Below are 21,072 nucleotides of genomic sequence, written 5' to 3'. Positions count from 1 at the left end.
GGTTTATAGGGGAGTTCCTCTCTAGCAAGACATTTCATTGCTAAAAGCTTCACTTAGTCTTCTACATCTCTTCCAGTAATTTCCGTTTGTTTGCTCATTTTTAGCCTTATGTCTTTCAGTCTTCACTTACAGCCAAAGTACTGCTACTTTTGAAGAATCATATGTGAACTTAGGTGAAGTTTCTCTTAACACAAATGTTGGCATTTTCAGTTTAAAATTATTTGGCCAAATGAGGAACAATTTCAGTTTCAGCATACCAGTTAAAAAGTCAGTGCTTGTATATGTCAGTGCTTGTATAAGTTTATGTGTCTGTGAGTGTAGGTATACTTATACATGGGATCAGGAAATGGGATGTAAATAACCTTGCTCAATTGAAAAAGCTCTGGAAAACCTCATATCGTCCTCCTCTTCAGGGATTCTTAGAACTTTTATCTTTAGTGTAATGAATTTAAGATTATTAAAATGTGCCATTCCATTATTGCTACTTTAAAGTTTGTTTACTTTATGCTAAAAAGTTTGTTTACTTTCACTGTATGCTTAGGACACTCTTCAGCACATAAGCTCTGAAAGGCAATGAAGAGTATTGAGCAGGTGAATTCATGGAATTCACTGGTTTAGTTACAAAACAAATCTATCATTTATCTGTTTATTTTAAAGTAAATTAAAAAGAGAAAAAATATAGGAGATATGTATATATGTAGTCTTGCCACAGAAATATATACGCTTCTTTCAATGGAGTAATTTTTAAAGTTGAAATAATGCTATAGCTGCTGTATCTCTTATGAAATTTTTAGGTTTCTTGTGATTTTAGTATTTCAGGAAATTGAGATGATTCTTATATAGACATATATAGATGACATATGGATACTCTCACACAGTTCATCAGATGTATATACAACTGTCATAAATAACATCTGTAGACCGTAAAGCTATTAAGGTCTTTGAAGAGAGCAACATTTTCATGTCACCAATATAACTACAGGGACTAGAGAAAATTAGTTATTTGGTCCCATCTCCCCTTAAACCAAGTAACCTGGTATATAGGATTTATATAGCATTTTCTTTTCTCTTTTCTTTTATAGAACATATGGAGAGAATTCTTACCATTTGGTACTATGACTCTACCACTCAAAAGTAGCCAGAAAAGGTGAGACAGCTCAATTTCTGTTGAAATACTTTGACTGGCAAGATAAGATATCTGACTGCTGCTAATAGTAGTGTATAAAACACTCTTGCTTAAACCTATCTACTACAGTCCTCTCAGTGATAATGGGGTTCTGTAGATGGGTCTCCTGAGAATTTTACCTATCTGAATTCACAATAGGTAATAAAATTAATTTCTAAAGTCTTTAATAATAAGAATACCCACTGAGAATTTTTAATAAGTAGACCCACTTTATGTTCTGGTGTATTTTAATTCATATTAGGTTTTTTTTTTTAAATTTAAAACAAGAAATCAGCAGTGCTAGTAAAGGAATGTCTATCTTATATTCAAGTATATTTTTCCATGTCTCCTAACACTCTTGTGAAAAAAAAAAACAGTACTAGAAGAGATCAGAACAAAATTTCTCTCAAAATTCAGCTAGTTATTAGGTAGCAGATTATAGTGATATACACTACATGGTCCCAAATCCTGAATTCACTACTATAGAGGAATACTATAGGGTCTTTACCAGAAGGACATTTTAGAAAATAGCAGAACTCAGTAAAGAGTTAGAGATGTTTACAGTTGCAAGGCTTGCTGAAAATAATGCCTCTTTCTGTAAAAGCATTCCCTTGGGAACTTTCATCAGCTGTTTAACCATAAAATTAACATCTCATAACCTCATTTGGAAGTATTATAGCATAGACACTTTACTGCCATCTCCCATTTCCAGATGGAGTATGAACAGTTATTACTGAAAGGCATATACTGATGTCCTGAAACACATTTAATGAAAGTCCAAACAGAGTAGATGGTTAATGTTGTTGACTATATGGCACTAGATGCAAAATATGCATTAGCTTAATTATGTATACTATACTTTAATAGATTCAATTTGATGTTATCTATATTCTACTTTATGTGGAAAATCAAATGAGAATGGATAGTGTTGAACTCCATAATGCATGACACTTCATTTTCACTAACAAACATAGTGCAGTTTCAGTAATCTTTAAGGATTTTGAGATTATTTATAAAAGAAACACAAAAGATGCTATCCACAATGGGTATGCATAGGCAGAACATGAGGCTGTTCTGGAGGAACTCAGAAAATCAGGAAGGCAGAGAAAAGTTGATGAATATCTTGGGGGATATCTCTGAAGTACTAGAAAAATAATTAGTACTTTCTCAGTACTGTTGAGAAACAGAAAGAAAAGCAAAGAGGTTTGTCAGGGATATCACATAATGTTTCATTTTACAAACCAGCATCTTCACTGCTTATGTCAGCAATAACCTGAGCTGATAAACATGGAAGTAATCTCTAGATCAAGAACATATAGAAACCTATACTTTTCGCATTGGACAGTAGGAAAATTAAAAACAACTATTTTATTTTATCTTTAGGACTAGAACAAGGGGCAGTGAATGAAATTGAGGATGGCATGCTCAAGGAAATGTAGATAGCAATTTTTTGCTCATTCTTTTTTTTATGCTGTCATGTCTGTCTCATAAATTAAACAGTGGTACATATGTGTTTCTCATCCCCTCTACACTAAATATGCACATAATTCCTCACTAATCTCAGGAAAATAATCTGAAACAATCATACTCGTGTCATAGACACTGCATTTACATTGCCTTTTTTTTTTCCCAAAGAACCTTAATGTCACTAATAATCTGCTTTATGCAGATAAATAGAAATGGGGAAAATTATCCCACAGAGCCTTTGGAGCAAAGAAATTTGAAAATCTGGGCATAATTCGCATTGTCACCCATTGTACCTTTCAGCACTGAAACAGAAAATGTCTTTTAAAAACACAGAAAAATTAAAAGTAGAATTAAGTTACAGATATAAACCCCCAGATTCCTTCACATGAATTCAGAAATTTAAATTATTTACCAATTAGATAATGACTGATGAAGATTCACATTGAACTCAATGGAAAGAGATAACCATTCCCAACGCCATGTTATAATGGTGTATGTGTCCCTACTTTGACTTTATTAATAGCTGAAGGAAAGTTGAGAAGTATAGTTAAGTTTTCAAAACTAATTTGAATGAACCAAGACTTCAGCCTTTTTTTATAGAAACTGGACTATTCTCTTTCAGTAAGTATGATTACTAACACATTTTTCCAGTTCAATGGTATGAAGCAGAGCACAGTATGGCTTTTTAAATTTTTTTTCATCATTGATGACTGTTACACCAGACTTCTGAATTTCCTAGATACCCATATATCAAGCTTCACAGATAAGGGAAACATTATTCCCATGTGTAATTTAATTACCAATGTGCAGAATTTTTGCCATTAGCACAGGCAATTATGTAAAAATGTTTCTGTCCGTCATCTTGAATGTTATCCTAAGAATATGGAACCAAGGCAGCTACAAATTATGAGTAAATCTGATCATGGAATAGAATGTCACTTAATTCACTTTTTTAACTACTTGGAACATTACTTACTATTTTACTTTTCTTAATTTTTTTAGATGAATGTTGTGTGAAAAAAAAGGTACTATGTGGAGCTAAGCTTATATGTGAGCCTTGTAAGGTTGTAAGCAACAGTAAAAAAAAATCATCATCTCAAGCTGTAAGAGAAGACAAGTTCAATAGACTAAACAGACCCCAAAGTACTCCATATGTTTTTATAGAAATCAGATAGAGAAGTCTTACTTGAAAGTTTTGACAAATTTGTAATCGTTTAACATGTTCAATCCAAAATATAGAGCAAGTACAATTATAGATTATACCCACATTTGAATAGTGGTATTTAAATAGTGGTAAAAATAAATGTTTGTATTTCCTTCTATGTTGCTATTTGACTTCTAAATTGGCCCTTTGTTTAAAAACAATCCAGAGGAAAAAAAGATATTTAAATATATTTTAGGTTTTGGGTTTTTTTTTCCATTAAGGGATTTTTTTCCTGAGATTTTCTGAAAATAATAGTTTCACTGTACCAAGGGTACCAAGGGACTATGTTATCAGCATGGCAAAATAACACACATGCTCAGAACTTATGGACTTTAGTCCTTTCTTTTTTAATCTTTTTTTTTCTCTTGTTTTCTAGTGGCTTTGCATCAATGGCAGACTTTTCTAGCATTTCAAATCTTCAAGTGTAGAATCTTGGTGGAAGTACATGCTATGCCAGTTTAAGTCTTCTTTTGTGCCCTGATTTTGTCAGAAATACATTTCAGCTTATTTCAGCTATGCTTTTAGAAGTATAATATCTTACAATAGAAAGTGGAAAATTTTATAAAGGATGGGTATTTCTGGATGTCATTCCTAATATGCCTCCCTCTGAGTCTGACACAGGTCACTTTTCAACAGAAGTCAAGTATGTCGGCTTTTAAAAGAAAATGCACAGAGGAGCTAATCTTAACAAAATAGTTACATTCTAAGGTTCAGTGAATACCAACTGGAGTCTTATATAGTTGCTTTATCAGAATACAGTAGGCATATAAAAATAAGATGTAAATTAAATGTAGGTAAAATTTGCACACTTTGTGATATATTGTAATGGTCCTTCCACTTGAGCTGGATTCTGAGGAAAACAGTGCATGAGATTCTAGAAAATTACTGTTCTTTAAAATGAATTCAAGGAACTGAAATGAAGAGAAGTAGTACTTCACTAAGAAAGGATGATTCTCAAATATATACCAGAGTGAGATGATCCTACAGTTTTCAATTTGGGGAAACTAGCACTGTATATAACAATACACTTCACTGAAGTAAAGTTACTACATATTAAATAATTCTGTTTCTTTAAAATAGACCCTTCATAAAATCAGTTACTCCAAGTAGTTGTTAAATTACTGGCTATTTAACCCTAGGGATTATTTCAAGTCCTGCTAGGTACTGTTCATATAAATTACTGAGATGTGACATTATCAATAATCAATTTTCTACGCTTTTTTACTTTCTTTTACTGTTTTTCACATTTTTGGTTTTTGGCTTTTTTTTTTCTTCTTCTTCTTGGAGTAATGTCTTTTTCTACAGAATTATGACTTTATAGTAGTATTCTCTATTGAGAAAATTACATTTGTGGAAATATTCAAGATGAATACTGATGGGACTTTACATATAAAGAACTTACCACAGTCTTCAGTGAGGGCAGAAAAGTTGTATATATTACCTGTAGTTGCTGGATATCACAATTTCCAAGTCTTCTTCCCTGGTACTCCTTTTTAATTTGGATCACAGCATCTTGTCTGTGAGTATATGGATCTCTCTTGATAAGAAGTATCAGCATTGTCAAAAAAAATATTTCAGTATGTAACAGCTGTCACAAAATCATTTTCAGTTCTTGGAAGTATTTTGATGTCAATTCCAAGTCTAAATGCAAGTAGTTCTGAAAATGTTATACACAGTCCTGCAAGTTTCAAATGGCAGAATCCTTTTCCAGGGAAGAATTTGTTTGGTGGGTATTTCACTCTATCATCTGTCTCTGTTAGCAAATTATTGTTTTCCCTGCTTTATTTATTAATTCATCAGTTCATTAGAAATGCCATCTTCATGCAGCTGTTTCATAATTTTAAATTGCGTCCAGATGATCTTAGATAAAACTGTTCTCTCTTCATGTAAAAGGAACACAGGAAACTTAGTTTGAGTACAATTACAATTTTCCAACAGTGACAGAAATCAAAGCATAGTGAATAAATAAATAAATAAATAAATGAACAAACAAATAAGCATGCAAACCCCAAAGTGTAAATAACCAGCAAAATCATAATTGTCTAAGCTTTTTCTAGGGAAAGGTTCTAATAAAAAGCAGCTTGTATGAGGACTACCTGTAACCTATATGAATGACCAAAGCAATCATACTTGGAGTTTTGTTATAGCTCAGTAACTTCTCGCTTCTTTTCAAGAGACAGCATGTTTTGGGGTTTTTTTGTTTTTTGTTTGTTTTTTTTTTAATAATGTACGAAGAGGTTTATTAAAAAGAATACAGAAAATAAGGAAAGGGAAACATGGAAATACTGCTGATACAGACCATTTTAGTATTGGTGGAGGCTGCCGTAGGCTGCTTTAGCTTGCAATGTTCTTACAATAAAGCATAATTAAATAGTGGTGGTGGTGGTGACCTATTTGAATTGAAAAAAAAAAAAACAAAAAAGCCAAAAAACCCCAAACAATTCTTTCTACTTGCATTCTGGAGCAGATGGTTGTGTTTAGTCTGGATAAGAGATTTTAAGGTGATCTCATGTTTTTTATATCTTCTCTTGGTTACCTTAAGAACCCCCAAAATTATGTGCAATACTTCTAGTTTGAACGGCTTTTTTCATTAAAAAGAAAAATGAAAATAGCTGAACTTAATAAATTAATTGTAGAATAATTTTGTACAGAGGGATTATACTGTGTGCTTAAAATTGAAATAATATTTTTTCTGATTTTTTGTGGTACAGAAGGTAGATTTATCTCTTGTTTAGAATCTGTGTTGTCTAGACCATTGATCATTGCTTTTACTGTCTTGTTTTTCTTTAGGAAATAAGGAAAGAATGGAAATAAGGAAAGAACACAAATATATAAATATACATATTGTGAATAAGTTTCTTATGTTTATATTGGAATTAGAATATATTTTGCTACTTATATGAAATTCTTCTATTCTGTTTAGAAACATTCCACACAGGAAGACAAACTCATGCCCACTCCAAGAATCTGGTTCAGTTACAGGTACAAGGAAAGAAAGAGATGAGAGAAAAAGATCACAGATATGGAATACATTACCTCTAAAGTTAAAATTCAGATTTTTTTCAGAAATAAATAGATATGTCAGATATTTAAAAAAAATAAATATTTTATCTCTGCCTCAATAAAGCCATACTAAGAGTACATTAAATTTAAAACTGAGATTGCTAAGGTGATTCATATCCTTAATAAACAAATTGAAGATCCCTAGCAGAATTCTTCTATGTTTTTTTAAAAAAGGTATGCTTTTATGTGTGAATGTGACATATTTTCAATGTACTTTCAGGTATTTTTTTTAATACTAACAAATATGTAATGTCTAATACTACTTGTATTCTAATACCTTTTCTTGTATTTCAGCTCTTCACCTCATATCTAATGATCTTGGACAAAACCCCTATATTATCTCACAGAAGTTCCAATCAAAGTCTTTAATTATTAGTATTTTTTTCAGATCAATTTTATTCTAACAAAATCTGGAATACCTTATGTGACAGTGAAAGTGAAAAACAAAAGGAGCACACAGTATAACAGTTAAAGGCCCAGTGACATCTGAAGTACCCTGCCGTATATGAGATATTCAATGAAGGTCTAACAGGTATGAATCAAAACCTATAAGAGTCTGGTGAGCCCTTGCGGAGGCAGCTGAACAACAGATGGGAGACTTAGGCATCTAACAGGATTGAATCAAGTCAGTTCAGTTATGCTCTAAAGCAACACTTGGTACATGTAGAAAATGTGTCAGTAGCTTCACTGTAGTAGCCCTGAAAATTTTAAGAAAAATTCGAGGTTTTTTTAAGTACAAAATGCTTTTAGTTCCCGCTCAGTACAGCTGAAGTAAATTAAGATCTTATCACTATATGCATTCTTTTTAAACATATAATTTCATATGTAATTTCAGTATATTTAGTATATCATTCATATATGTGATCCCTGTACTTATGAACTTATGTAAAATAAATGAATAGGGAGCTGCTCTGTTGCCAGGATAAATCACCTATATTAATATGCTGAATGACTACCTAAGCATTAAATATAACCAGAATACTACTAAATCGATTCTTGATGTAATTCTGAGACTCAATATGGTTTTTGATGTATCAACCAGGTCTTTGTTATATTCTGGAAAACAAAAATATTCTAGGAACTCAAAGTACAAATGGAATAAGTTTGCTGTCCTTCCTTTAAAGCATTACAAGAAAGTGTAATGCCAGAAAAGATGTCAGTGGAACTGTGAAGACTTTCTAAAAAGTTTTGAAAAGAATCTGTATTATGAGACAAACAAACTCCTACTACAAGAGTAGTTTGCATGGTAAATCTGGTGGAATGAACATATTGTTGAGTAATTGTAGTAAATCATGTGTGTAATAAATCACGTGTGTAATAAATCATCAATTGTAGTAAAACAGATTGTATTGCAGTAAATCATCAGGTGTAAGTAGTAGCCATGTACTGAAAGTATGAAGGTAATGCTATTCAAAGCAAAGCATGCTGAAGTAGATATGTGACTTCTTATACAAGTTATCGGCCTTTGCATATTGTGTTATTATTCACATGATTTTTTTAGGGTTTTTTTTTAGATTCACTTTACATTTTGCTTGCAGCTGTCATAAAACATAAAGCATTAGCAACCTCCTTACCTATGTAATAGGAGCTGTCAGAGACAGCACCCTTCAGCAACCCTTCATTTTACCTAGGCAGTTTTAAATAAAATAAAAAGCATAAATCCTAGTAGAATTTTCATCCCAGTTCCCTCCATCCTTAGAAGTTTTACTATGAATATTCTTGATCTCTACCCCTATGCTCAGCTTCTATTCTCTATTCAGTGCTTTTAAGCAGTCTTTCTGCTTCTAGAAGGATATGAAGAGGTGAACATAAACCACATTATCAACCAAAAACCTTACCTGATTAGAATAATATTAGTAAAGTGCTATTACTTACTTTTTCTTTTTGTAAGAATTTTCATGGGACTGTAATATGACGTTCTTTCCTTTCAAGGCAGCTAAGAATTAAGATAGATTCTGGATCATTAAATGCAGCTGTACCATATATATCCAAGGAATGGACACACAGTTCAAGATTTTGGACTCAAGGGACACCAAAACATACAGTAACTATCATTTATCGTTCATCAGCTCCCTTATACTCATTAATCAGAATTTACTGCCTACTCAGAAAATGAAACTATGTGTATACAGCTGTTACAAGATACTTTCAGGTTGCTTCCATGGTTTTCCTCTTGAAATAATTAAACAGTTTGTTCCTGAAGATCATGACAGGTAACTTTTTTTCCTGCATTGTCATACATTTTTATTCTGTTAAACTGATAAAGTATTATTTTAGTCAGTGCTAAAGATAGCATGACAAAAAAAATCTACATTTTTACAGATAAAGAACAAGAAATAAAATAGCAATGTTTGAACAAAATTCCAGTAAACCAAGAATGGTGTTTCAACACCTAATCCTTTTTTCAGTCAATGTCCTTGCAGGAATTCTGTTTGGCATTTTTCTTTCCTGAAATTGCTGGAGCAAGTTACTTCTATTTTAAATCCTAAGAAATATGCTGATTTTTAACACTTTTGCTGCTTAGCACTAAGTGGTTTTGATTTTTAAAAGTGAAATTTGGCAAGTGAGTCATACATATGTCCTGACTGCTTGCAAATTGACTTTTAAAGAAGGATGTTATGCCTTCACAGAAAGTAAAAACTTTCTGAGAATGTTTTGAGGATTTATTTTTTTTAGAAATATCTGAATTACCTCTATTTTGGTTAGGAAAAATGCTAATTAGTGTCCCTCTGCACACCAACTGATCATTTACATAAGGTAATGAAGATCTTCTGACACCAGCTAAGTTGTTCATTCTTTTAGAAATGCTGTAATTGTTGGTGTTTAGTTAAATTTACAGATTTAAATATAAAACTAAAGAATTCTTCCTAAAAGATGTGCAACTGAAAGAGTACTCTTTATATATATATCATTGTGTGCCAGAAGAGTCTGCATTTGTAGAGTTTGCTTATATTCAAAATATGTAATATATACTTAAACAGTTTTACATCCCCATTTTATGGTAACCTAATTCCAATATCAATTTTACATTAAAGATTACACACAGTTCCCAGGGAAGTCTTTTGAAAAAGAAATATTTTGTTCATGGGAAGAACAGAACAGAGAGTATTGAAGGTAACTTGGTAGGCTACCTCATAGAATCACTGGAATCCTGCCTGCAATGTTCATAGCTTCTCATCAGTATATGGTCTGACGAGTTGTAGAGACACTGCTTTCTTGGTGTAAATCAGGAGGTGGATATATAATTTTCCACAGAGCATTGAACTATTTACAGTTTTGATTTAGAAAAGCAACAGAATTAAAGAGAGGAAAGTTTATTAGGGAGAAGTCCAATGTCAAAATCCTTCATGAAAAAAAATTACTATGACTATTTGCCAATATATTCTCATGTGAAACTAACTATTCATTTCCCTTTCTCAGTATCTCTATAAACTACTCAGAACATCTCTTCTCCTTACAGGGTCTGTTAGGCATATGAAGTTATCAATACTCTTAAACCTTTCAAATAGCATAGATATTATGATGGGCACCACACATAAATCCTGTGAGAACATGAGTATTTGTCTACTCAGAACAGAGGTAGAACAATATGGGCAAAACAAAGGAAACAAAACATAAATACTGAAAATCTGCTTATGAGGGAAATCCAACATCTTTTGTATTGGCTAAGAAAATGGTGCAGTAGGGAAAAATACTGATAATTAATAGGTTAGTTCGTAATGAGCCTATACAGATGGTAACACAAACACCTAAAATGAGGGGGTGTGATCACAGGTGTGCTGTATTGCAATGAAACAATAAGGAAGTAGCTTCTCTAAATGGCTTTATTGAAATTGAAACCTTGAAAATAGATCATAAAATCTCAAATTTCTCTAGATAATCTGAGGCTAAGAACTACATATATTTTGCAACTGATTCACAGAAGAAGCAAAAATTTTACCTTCAACTGAAAAAAGGTACCTGGATAACACATTCGGAGAGTCTACTGAAAAATACCAAGACAATGAAACATTTTTTTCATTTAAGTGTTTATTCAAGACTCAGTGTTTGTTTGAGCTCACAGCATAGACAATAAAAAGTATGCAGTTTAAAATTCTAGAAGTTTGTCTTTGTATACACTAATCAGAGTCTGAATAACCAGATGGTTTGATGATCAACAATCAACAAAAATCTCATGTCAAAGCCTCCAAAACTTCACTAGATAGGAGATAAAACCTTTTATTCAGCCTAATACATTTCTTAATAACTTTTTCTTACCAGCACCAGTAAAAGACACCATTTTTAACGTTATTAAAAGTTTTTGATGATGGACAGAACACTGCTGCAGTTTCCAGAGGACATGAAGAAATGCTGGTCTTGCTGAAATAAAAAATTTGAACACCTCCAAGAATCATTTTTATGAACAATTCCTTTTTGTGTTAAATGAGAAGGTCTTAATGTTTCATATCTGCATAAGAAGTTAATACATTCTGAGGGAAAAATCCCCACAACTCCAAAAACCCACTGAAAATAGCATTGCTGTATAAAACTGTACTGTTTTAAAAGACATGTATTTTAAAGGACACATTTATTGCTTCTAAGGTAAATGCAAAACACTTTTAGCACTTTTGGTTTTTCTGCATCTCTTAGACACACAAGCTCAACCACAATCTCAGCCTTCAGATTTTGTACATGATTTTTTTTTTCTCTTTGAAACAAGATAAATCAATCATTAAGAAAGTGAAGACCTGCAAAAGTAAACCTTCTTGTTTCCTTCTGCAGGGACTGTTTCTTAAGCATAGAGACTGAATACCATCTTTTCAAAACAGAATTGTGTGACACAAATATTTTACGGAACACATATTATTTATGCAAAATTGCTCCCATGTTGCCTTCAAATGGGCACTTGTACCATTTTTCATATCACTTAAAAGGATGTGAAAAGCCACACTGTGAACATACTTCATAGATTAATTTATCCTTATGTGCTGCGATTTAGCTGTTATCATTTCCCCATGGAAATAGAAAAACTGCAAACAAAACAATGTGCATGTAGATGTTTTTGTTTCCTTGAACCAGACCATTTCTTATTAATTGACACTCATTAAGTTGTTTTGCATAATTTGCATTCTGAGTAATCCAGGAGTGGAAGAAGAAATTAATAAACAGGGGACTTCTCTTTTCATACTGAATGGCACTGCCAGAACACATTCCAGGAACAAAATAAAACAACAATACAACTGGATGTGCAACTTTCCTCAGAGGCAACCAGGAGAGAATGTAATACTGTGCCAGTAATTCCCTTAAGAAAACAGATTAACTTGTATTTTACAGTCTTATTTCATGGAAGACCACTTTCCCAAATTCCAGAAAAGACAGTTGCTTTTTCTTAATGTTGTTTTTGTAGTTCATATAATTAGGAGTTACAGAATCTTTACACTCAATATATAGTGAAGAGAGATATTGTTATATGGGGCAGAAAAAAAACCCACAACACCAAAACCAAATTTACTCCTATATGTAGAACAAATATTAAAGACAAAGAAACAGATACTGACAATGCTGCTTAATAGCTCAGTTTCAATTATTTATATGCTGCTTTGTTGTGTTTCTTATGTTAGTAATTGCAAGTCTTACCAATATTTTCCAAACCTTCTGAGAGAAATAAAAAAATATACTATATTATAATAAATTATTTCAAGTTAAAATGTACTGGGGTGTTATTTCTTTCTTGTGGGTTTTATCTAAAATATATTTAAAACGTAGTTGAATCTCATGCAGACAGCACAAGAGCCAAAGATAGATATATATATATATATATATATATATATATATATGTATAGAGTGTCTGGAGAAGAGGAAATTTTTATTTATTGCATAGCTTGAGAAGAAAAAGGCAATAGAAAAGAAGTCATGGGATACATGCCTTCAGAGAAGATCCCTAATTTAAGATATTGACAACACAAATGAAGACGCCTTGAGATCATTTCAGGAAAACATTATGCAATGATAGATTGTATATTGCTGGAGGAGTTCAGAGTTCTGGAAGTTGCCCATGCATTTTGTGATGAGACCTTCTCACCTGCAAATATCCAATAGTTAGGAGCATTAGTTCTTGGTACCTCTGCAGAGTGGAAGCATCCCATCATCCACTCAGCATAATTCAGGTGCATTCAGAGTTGTACAAATGTAACTGATTTTTGAATGTAAAATGCGCAAATCTTTTAAAAAACATTACTCAAGAAGGTCCATAAACATACATATTTATCAAATAAAAATAGAAGTACAGCTGAAAAAGCAAATACTTCAAAGCTCACGCAGATTACTTCCCTTCTGTTTTCAGGTTTTATTCATTTAAAGTATAGTCATATATCAATGACAGCATGGCTAACTTAATTTAATCTTTGATTGTGGAATCAGCTGGATTTTGTGAACAAGATCTTAAAGATAAAACAGGCTATGATGCTTTTCCAAAGCAAAGTGTCTGATGTCTTAGATTTAGAAGAGACAGATATAAGCGCCAGTTCTCATTTGACCATGAGAGTTATTAAGGTTCTTCACTTGCTATTTGATTCCACCACATTCCTCCACCACTTCAGAATGCAATGTTCTAAAAGCAGTACCCATCCCTCACGTGAGCTTACATGGGACTGCAGCAAGCCTCAAGAAAAAAGGGATGCTTCACTTCTGTGGAAATGAAAGGGTTTCTTTCCATCTCTCTGTTGTGCTTCCAAACTGAAGAAAAGCAAGTATTAAACTGACCATTTAAACTAATATAAGCACTGTTCAGCAGCCTCTTCACTAAAGTAAGTAAAAAAACTCCACAGTTTTTTTACAGTACTGTATGTTGGAAGGCCACTTAGAAAATTGTAAGTGTTTGTCTTCTGTTTGCTATCATTTTAAAAACAACTCTCAAACAAGATATAAAACCTCTCTCTGGAAAAAATACCCTGTGGGCTCTGCTGCCCTCAATCTCACAAACTCCTATCTTCCTTTAAGTAAACAAAAGGGCAACTTAAGCAAAAGCATCTTAAAGCTTGGCAAATTTTTGCTTTCTCCTGTATGAAATTTGGAAAAAAAATGGTTGAACAGACATCTGTCATGCTCTTCATATGGATATGCAAATTTAATTGGAAAAGGATGCTTTCTGTCATACTAGATATAGTTTCCAATATCCTGTTATATTAACATATGGGAAAGATGGAAGAGAAAAAAAAAGGCTTGATCATTTTTTCACAATATTTCTCTTGCTTTTTCTTCCAGTATTTTCTATGTGCACTTTTCTTACTGAAATTATCAGTAAGAGGTTTTGCCACTAATTTTCAGATAACTGATTGGTTTGTTATGGCTTGCAAATTCATTGCTTATAGAATTTAGAATATTTTTTCAACTGGAAGACAATTCCTAAAATGAAATCTGTTATCTATGCTGTCACAAATAACATTTCAAGACTAAGAAAGATAGGTAAATTAAGGGAATTCATGTCTGAGAGAATTTCAGCTGAAATCTCTTAAGATGGATGCTAAGACAGATTCTGCATTTTAATTCACCATGTTTCTGAATCCAGACTAAAGAACATAAACTATATCTATATATATATATATATGCACATGAGGTAACTTTAAGAGACAGTAGCAGAATTAACTAGAATATGTATCAGAACCCAAAATGAGAGCTCTGAAGTTTTTGCTTATTTGGTTTGGTTTGTTTTGGCTTTTTTTTTCTTTTTTGCTTTAAAAATGGATTATTGCAAAACCAAAATGGGTCAAATCACAATGCATGCAGATATGCATCTAAGTTGGAGTTCAATCAATCTTCTATCTGCTGGGAGATGTTCTATAGAGGATGAAAATAACTACTTTCATCCCATTTTCCTAGAGAGTAAGGCTGATGCTATCATCCTGTATGCAATCTGCCTGCCATTACCTGCAGTACCCGGTAGCAAACTTGACTAAAGCAAGGCTCTGTGGTTACATTCTCCATAAAAATGAAAAAAATAAGTTAAAAATGAGAAGAAAGAGTGCACATGAGTGCACATAAAATGACTGACCAAGTGAAAAGCTTCAGAATGAGGTCATATGTTCTTAGAAATCAGAGAATCCAAAGAGGAAAAAGACTTTATAAATGGGGTACAAGTTCAAAAGACCTGTGCACAGTATTAAAGAACAAAACCAGCCAATGACAGAGCTGGAATTGGGTTGAAAGCTTAAGAAGAAAAGTTTTGAAAGTCAGTGTTAAGTTCTCACTCACTAGGGTGATAAAGAAATAAGTCTATGATACACTCAGAAAAGATTATTGATAAAAATAATTACTTGTCTTAAAATTGTAGCACTCCTTTCCAGAAAAAAAGATCTTCGAATTATCTTCAATCTTCCAAAATTTGGAATTACAAAAACAAAGTGTAAAATTTAATATCGAGTTTTTGGGTTTTTTTCACTCTGATTTTAGAATGTGATCAGTGATGGAGTTGTTCTGAAATTACCAATCAAATTTTATATGAATTACCCTTTTTTGCCTTCTATACTTACACTCACAAGAAAAAATATTATGTGAGAATCAGTGTTTTCTTAATTCACCCTCATTCTAGCAAGATAATAACATGCATATAGCTCAAGTACTTATGACTTTACAAGCATGCCATTTTTTAAATACCTGCAACCTGAGTTGGAATTAAAAACTTTGTTGAGGTTGTCAAACAGACCGTTATGGTTAAGAAATTTGCATACCCAAATTGTACTTGCTTTTCTTCCTGAGGCCTTCAAAGACAGCCACTTATTTTCCCTGCTTCCACAAAATGTTAAATATTTCCCATTCTAGCTTGTCTTGGAGCTGGGCTTGGTGATGCCAAACATGCTGTTCATGCTTAGTGCAAGAGGAAAACAAGTCACAGAAAGACACTGGGGATTGTATTGCTTAAATCAAAGGATGTTAAATTCTGCTGGGAACAGAACACTATTCCCAAGGGAAAAGCTGCCCCTAGATATTATTAACTCGTAGGTCTAGTTTCAAGATGTTGAATAAGGCAAATTTATTTTAGTCTTTCTGATTTAAATGTCCAGATCTTTCTTATAAGTTTTATCTGACCCAAATAATTTCACCTTAGTGACAAATGACTGGAAATGTACAAAGTAATCTCCATAGTGATATTTAGGTGTTAAAATAAGGTTATTCCTAAGACAGTCTTCTCTCCAGGCAATTAAAGTTTAAAATGTCATGATTTATGTTGTTTTCCTTTGCCTTATTTTGCCCCAATTAAAATACAACAAGATTCTTATGTCTTATCAGTTGTCTCAAAGCTTAGTTTTTTATGCCTTTTCCATTTTTCTTAAATATTTTTCTTTATTAATGATTCATGCTTATCCTATGTGATCTTTTCCTCTATGCAAAATACCTCGACTTTGTTTCATGAGTAGGTAAAACGGAGAAATTCCTCTATTACTCCATGCCTGAGCTATTTGATAGGAACAGGGAAAATGCTAAAAAAGGAAAAAGAAATGTCACTGGTTCATCTGCTGTACACCTGTTTAGACTGACAATATTATACTACTGCACCTCAAACTGGTTGTTCTCGGTATGTTATACACTTATTCCCCCTTGAAAGTATCTGGTGAAATTTCAGAATCTGCAGATTGTGGTTTTCAACGAGTGAGACCAAGTATGTTTCTCTCACTATATACATGTATGTCCTTCTCATGATATACAAATCACAAATATGAAAAAAAATGCAAAATAAAGCAAAGCTCTGAGTGAAGGTATACAATTTTATTTTATTTTAGATTTGAGAACATATAGTTACAGTTAACATACCTCTCAGAAAAACTTCTGACATCTTACTGCTAGTATCAAAAGGAGTAGGTTAATCAATCTTAAGATACTTAGAAATAAAATATTGCTTCAAAATTTGTGTTCTAGTTGCTTAAAATTTACTTGGAACATATTTTCATAGGATAATTTTTGTTTACGCTAAAATAGGAAACCAATGTTAGACAAGTTACCCCTTGGAACTGCTTTTGTGCTAAGGCCATCTGAGGTGACCATTTCAGATTTAAATACCCAGCCTTTGGACACCTAATGTTAAACTAGATTATTTGCTTCCTTAGACTACAAGGACAGAATAAAAAATGCCAGGAAATTAATTCAGGATAGCATTTAAAAATTCAGTGATAAATAATTTTAGTATACATGATTTTATGCTATTTATACACTATTATATGGTATTCATACACTATTTTATGCTATTTAACTTCACCACTGTTAGTTTACACTAATAGTGTATACTAATACACTCAGTATACACTGTTTTCTGCTATTTATCTTCAGCAAAATGTACAGCAAGCACATTTATGTTTTGCTCAGTACACTCATAGTTACTGTGCTCTCCTGATTTAATGAAGACAGAAGAATAAGCACAACTAATAGTGTGATTCTAGTAGCTAGGGATTGATTTTTTTCACCAGTTGGAAGACAAAAAATTACAGATTACAAAATTTTATTCACTTCATGTGTGTACAGATTATTGCTTGTTAAACTGAAAAATGCCACAAACATGAGTGTGTTCCATGGCTCTGAAAATTAGAGTTACTGTTTTCTCAAAGACATGTTAAATAAAAAATATGAAAAACAGCCAACTGGATTATAGGTAATTGCTATTTTATCACCATTTTCTATGTCTCCATGATATTTTAAATTTTCATATTGCATTAGTTGCAAATGAAGACAAATTTTGTAAGTATAGAATTCTTGATTTCATATTTCTCTGTTTGTTTGTTTGGAGTTTTTTGCCTAGAAAATTTAATACTACAGAACTTTTAAATTTCCTTCATGTGAGTTATTTGCTTCAGTGTCTTGAGACTTGTAGCTTAGTAGAAACCAAATTGGACTGTGAAAATCCTTATTTCCACTGGGATTTTTATTTTTAGAATTTTTTTTGCTTTTCCTCCATCTGCCTTTGAGCAATTTTGTGCTTCAAGCATGAACAAGCAATATTAATCCAATTCCTAGTTTTTGTGAGGCACATGAAGTTAGATGAAGTGTACCTCAGATCACCTTTTTAGGAGCTATACATTTGTTTAACTGTTTCATCATCTTACTGACATCAAATCTTTGCAAAACCCAGAGCTACTATGCTATGAAAAATATGAATATTAATATATCTGAAGTGGATGTGAAGATGAGAAGGAAACGCAAAGAAGTAGGCACCATATTGCTTTTTGACAAGGAAGGGTTCCACTCTGATTTTCAAGCTAGCAATCAGTCAAACCATCACATTTTAGGATTATAATCAGTCACCTCAACTTACTTACAGGTAAGGTACAACAGCAGACAGTTAGTACTTGCTTTCAAAAACACTTCAAAGACTATGAGGAACAAAAGGCAAACAATTCCCCTTTCCTAGCTTTGAGTCGATTGCAGCAGAAATAAATGAGTGTTGGCCTTTTCCTCCTGCCCATCCATAGGGCAAGGTATGATCTTCTGTACTCAGGAGAATCAAGGTTGACAAAGCATTTCTCACTTTACCTTCCTTCTGTTAACTGAGATTCACATTCCCTTTCTGTTACAATGTTGTTCCTTCAAGAGTTTGCATCAGTTTTTATTTACTGTCAGTAAATACTGTGTAGAAATAGCTTCAGATGCTCTATTCTAAATGAAAGGAACCCTTTAACATACTTGCATTTCTTAGCTGTTACTAATTACTACTTGTAGTTGTATATTTCTATTTTTATATATGTTTACATGCTCTTGCTCCCTCTCTTTTTATATATATATATATATATACTGATTTAGACTTAAAAATTCAAGCCAGGAGGAACTGGCTTGATTTAGTAGGTCACTACAACAGAGCAATTGTTCTGGTACTGCTGCTTGGAACTTTTGTTAGATTTTTGCTATTAAGCTGAATAGTCTTTCTTATTTCTTTGCCAGAAAGAAATAATTTATTTGCTTTGTCTGAGCTCCCAGTAAGTGTCCCACATAAGAATTATGTGTGGTTGGATTGTTTTCCCATAGCACACAATATTCATCTATTAAGAAGGAGTTGGGCAGATATGGTCAAGGTCTTGCATACCTGAGTGGTTCTTTTGGGTGAGTTTCACATCTAAATACATTAATGGTTGTTCTGATAGAAAATACTTTCAAATAGTTGCAGAAAATTTAGTCAGATCTTTGATTGTTGGAAAAGGCAAATGAATGTAGAAATAATACTGGGTCTTAGTATTTCAATAAAAAAAATATCCAAACTCATTCATTAACTGATCAAAATTAAAAAAAAAAAAAAACCAAAAAAAAAAAAAAAAAAAAAAAAAACAAAAAAAAAAAAAAAAAAAAAAAAAAACAAAAAAACCCACTCAAAATCCAATGCTTACCCTCAAAAACCCTACATTTTGCTGATTCTTGTCTAATGAATAAACTCTTTGAGAATTTACTATGTGTGGATAATAATCCCATTCTTTTTTGCTTACATGAGGATCAAAGGATAATTCAGACTGAGACATGAGGACTTTGGAGTCCAGCCATCTGCTCCAAGCATGGCCAGTTGTGAGGTTAGATGAAAATGCTCAAGACTTTGTCCACCTTGGTCTTCAAAACCTCTAAAGATCTAGCCAGAGACTACATAACTTCACATCGCAACTGGGTCCACTGTCCTGAAGGGGATAATGCTTTTCTCCTTATAGTAATTCTGAACTTCTCTGGTTTTAGTGTCAGACTCATTATTCAATGCTCACACCATCTTTCTGACCCTTTGCTGAGTTTTTCTATTTTTGATGTCTTTTTTTTTCTTATTATGAGCCCCAAAGTGGATGTAGGAGCTAAATGAGGAATGCTCAGTAAAAGGGGATAATCACTTCCCTTAATCTACTGACTGTGTCCCCATAAATACATCCCGGGATTCTGCTGACCATCTTTTCTGTCTAGGCATACTGTTGGCTGATGTTCAACTTTTGCCCACTCCCCAGCTATCATTTCCCAACTTGTATTGCTGGCCAGGGGATTTTACATCCCAAGGGCAGGGCTCAGCTTTAGTCCTTGCTGAATTTTACTATGTCCTTGTCAGCTCATTCCCCCAAGTTTCTATTACTCTCATAATGACAGTGTTACCCTCAATAATATCTACTGGTTTCTGTGACTATTAATTTGAATATGCTTTCCTGTTATACATGACTTAATACCAATACTCTTTGCAATGAGGCACTGTGCTTGTACAATGGAAGTAAAGGTTTTTGGCTCTGTTGAACATACATATCTTGACCTGTCCTAAAAAGATATTTGTAATTTGCTTTACATCATCCTTACAACTGACCACCAGAACGTGGATTTTTTAGCTCTTTTAATTCTATCTGCACTCTACCTTAACTCAGAGATTCCTGTTATGATTACTCCTTCATAGTATAGCTTGTCACAGTGTTGAAGATGAGTAAGAAGGAGGACCCTGATTATAAACAGTCCAGTCAGTCTCGCTTCAATCTCTGGTAAAATTCTGGAAAAGGTTATTTTGGGCGTTATTGAAAACCACTTGAGAGACACTGGTGTCATTGGTCATGGCCAGCACAGACTCACAAGGGTTAACCATTAAACTGGTTCTACTTAAACAATTTAATTTCCTTTTACAATAAGGTCATTCAACTAGTAGGCCAAGGCAAGACAGAAGATGTGGAACTTTTTTTTTCTTTTTTTTAATTTTAGCAAAGCTTTTGATACTGTCTCTCATACTCTCTTCAGGACTAATGTCCAACATATAGCTAGACAAATTCATAACAGATTTGATGAGGAACTGGCTAATGCATTTGGCTCTTACACTGGGATGGTGGCAGTCATCAGTGGGGTGCTGCAATGTTTAATTTATAAACCCTGTCCTCTTAAATATTTCTATAAATATTCTGGATGCAGGAATTGCATATTATTTTTGTCAGCAATATAAAATTAGGAGGTGCAACTGTAAAGGTCTTTCAGAGAGATGTGGACAGAATACAGAACTTCAACCACCAACTCCATGAAACTGAGTAAGAACAAGTGCTAGATGCTACATCTAAAATTGTGTAATCCTTGTTGTACATATAAATGACAGAAAGAATCCCTCTGGAAGCAGATCTGGGAGTTTGGGTTTACTCTAGGTACTTATGCAAGGAGTAGGGAGTTGGGTCTGATAATCCCCACCGATCCCTTCCAATTTGAGACATTCTATGATTCTATGAATCTT

General features: G+C 33.0%; 1 long non-coding RNA gene across 3 annotated transcripts in view; it reads left to right on the top strand.

Moving 5' to 3' along the window:
• LOC135293852 (uncharacterized) overlaps window positions 1-8,796 on the top strand; it is a 57,209-nt gene extending 48,413 nt beyond the window's left edge. For 2 of the 3 annotated variants that reach the window (XR_010355941.1, XR_010355942.1), the window contains 2 exons: window positions 1,083-1,147; window positions 6,760-8,796. This is a non-coding gene — a long non-coding RNA (uncharacterized LOC135293852). The remainder of the gene's footprint in view (window positions 1-1,082; window positions 1,148-6,759) is intronic. The other variant, XR_010355943.1, reaches the window with a different exon arrangement.
• The last annotated feature ends 12,276 nt before the right edge of the window (window positions 8,797-21,072 follow it).

This window comes from Passer domesticus, chromosome 2 (assembly GCF_036417665.1).
Source record: "Passer domesticus isolate bPasDom1 chromosome 2, bPasDom1.hap1, whole genome shotgun sequence".
In the NCBI taxonomy this organism is placed as follows: domain Eukaryota; kingdom Metazoa; phylum Chordata; class Aves; order Passeriformes; family Passeridae; genus Passer; species Passer domesticus.
Note: the sequence above shows the minus strand (reverse complement) of the source record. Positions and strands in the feature narration are given on the sequence as shown.